At 37.9% G+C, this 2580-nt stretch overlaps 1 long non-coding RNA gene across 1 annotated transcript in view; it reads right to left on the minus strand.

The window, feature by feature from the left end:
* LOC108282431 overlaps positions 1-2369 on the minus strand; it is a 26782-nt gene extending 24413 nt beyond the window's left edge. Inside the window, exon 1 of the long non-coding RNA XR_005195421.1 lies at positions 2111-2369. This is a non-coding gene — a long non-coding RNA (uncharacterized LOC108282431). The remainder of the gene's footprint in view (positions 1-2110) is intronic.
* Between the last annotated feature and the right edge of the window lie 211 nt (positions 2370-2580).

Here is a 2580-nt window from a genome sequence, read left to right on the forward strand (position 1 = left end):
AGTCTTGGTCACAAAAGTATATTCCAGGTCTTAAAATAAAGACAAAAAAACACCAAAAGCATTGACAACAAAAGCCAAAATAGACAAATGGGACCTAATCAAACTCCACAGCTTCTGCACAGCAAAAGAAACAGTCATTAGAGTGAATCGGCAACCAACTGAAAGGGAAAAAAATTTTTGCAATCTATATATCTGACAAAGGGCTGATAGCCAGAATCTACAAAGAACTAAAACAGGTTTACAAAAACAAAACAAAAAAAAACAAATAAGCCCATTCAAAAGTGGGCAAAGGACATGAACAGACACTTTACAAAAGAAGACATACATGAGGCCAACAAACATATGAAAAAATGCTCATCATCGCTGGTCATCAGAGAAATGCAAATAAAAACTGCATTGAGATACCACCTCACACCAGTTAGAATGGCGATCATTAAAAAATCTAGAGACAACAGATGCTGGAGACGATGTGGAGAAATAGGAACACTTTTACGCTGTTGGTGGTAGTGTAAATTAGTTCAACCATTGTGGAAGACGGTGTGGCGATTCTTCAAGGACCTAGACATAGAAATTCCATTTGACCCAGCAATCCCATTACTGGGTATATATCCAAAGGATTATAAATTGTTCTACTATAAGGACACATGCACATGAATGTTCATTGCAGCACTGTTTACAATAGCAAAGACCTGGAACCAACCCAAATGCCCATCGATTATAGACTGGACAGGGAAAATGTGGCACATATACACCATGGAATACTATGCAGCCATCAAAAACGATGAGTGCGTGTCCTTTGTAGGGACATGGACGAACCTGGAAACCATCATCCTCAGCAAACTGCCACAAGAACAGAAAATCAAACACCGCATGTTCTCACTCATAGGTGGGTGTTGAACAATGAGAACACATGGACAATCAGAACTCCCCTCCCCTGTGGAGGGGAGCATCACACACTGGGGTCTGTAGGGAGGAAATAGGGGAGGGACAGCCGGGGGTGGGTATTTGGGGAGAGGTAGCATGGGGAGAAATGCCAGATATAGGTGATCGGGAGGAAGGCAGCACATCACACTGCCATATGTGTACCTATGCAACAATCTTGCATGTTCTTCACATGTACCCTAAAACCTAAAATGCAATTAAAAAAAAAAAGATCTAGCCAGATATAATGTCAAGATCCTTATCTGGGATATGTATTAAATACAATGGAGAAAGCAAACTTACATGTTGAGCAGACACAATTATGAATAGAAGTGTTCTCTGCAACCTTAAAAGCTAGTCCCTTTGGAGAACATTTAATATTGTGGTTCCTTTAGTGTTTTAGTCATGAAGTCCTTGTCCATGCCTATGTCCTGAATGGTATTGCCTAGGTTTTCTTCTAGGGTTTTTATGGTGTTAGGTCTTATGTTTAAATCTTTAATCCATCTGGAGTTAATTTTTGTATAAGGTGTAAGGAAGGGATCCAGTTTCATCTTTCTGCATATGGCTAGCCAGTTTTCCCAACACCATGTATTAAATAAGGTTTGTTCTCACTTATAAATTGGTGTTGAACAATGAGAACACATGGACACAGGGAGGGGAACATCACACACTGAGCCCTGTCAGGGGGTTGGGAGACTGGAGAAGGGATAGCATGGGGTGGGGAGATAGGGGAGGGATAGCATTAGGAGATATACCTAATGTAGATGATGGGGTGATGGATGCAACAAACCACCATGGCATGTGTATACCTATGTAACAAACCTGCATGTTCTGCACATGTACCCCAGAACAATAAAAATTTTAATAATATAATTAAAAAATATTATATAATAATACAATAAAAAATTTTAAAAACTTTAAAAATTAAAGAAACAAAAACCAAACAAAAAAAAAGTATTAGAGTTCCATTTGCAAAGTAAATCTCTTCCTATTAAATTTGCAGGAGTGGTATCACAGGATAGAAAGGAATGTTTTTGCAGTTAAAGCCCAATAGTTACAGTTAAGGGCTGAGATACAGGGAAAATCTGTGGGGTATTGGAAATACTGCCTGTGTAATATGCTTACTCCACAGAAAAGGTTGAGCAAAGATGGCAGGGTTTAATGTAGAAAGAGTAGAAACCTTATTTACCAGGAATTGATGAAGTTGACCATCTATATTTGTATCGTATTCACTGATTGTTTAGTATCAGGCAGAATATTGGATGCTTTTTCCTTTTCTGGTTTTTGTGAGAACATCGATTGATCTGAATTAGGAATTTTTCTGTCTTTTTTTGTCTCTTGTAAGATGGGACAATCTTCTTTCCTGTGTCCTGTTAACAATATCCAAACATGACCTTGTCAATAAGTCACTTGTTATAAAATGGGTAACCTAGCTGTTGGATTAGTAGTGCTACAAGTTTATTTTAGAACCTGTTTCATTTTTATTCTAAAGCCCTTTCAAAATGCTGTACTAGGTATTGTACTGCAGATAAGGGGGTTATTTCCATTCTAATTAGTTTTTAAATTGGATCTTCAATTTCAGGCTTAACTCCATTGGCAAAATGAGACGAAAGAGTAGCTATTACATCAACATCTTCTTTAGCTTCCAAATGTTGGAAG

Source organism: Cebus imitator, unplaced genomic scaffold, assembly GCF_001604975.1.
Source record: "Cebus imitator isolate Cc_AM_T3 unplaced genomic scaffold, Cebus_imitator-1.0 Scaffold240, whole genome shotgun sequence".
NCBI lineage: Eukaryota > Metazoa > Chordata > Mammalia > Primates > Cebidae > Cebus > Cebus imitator.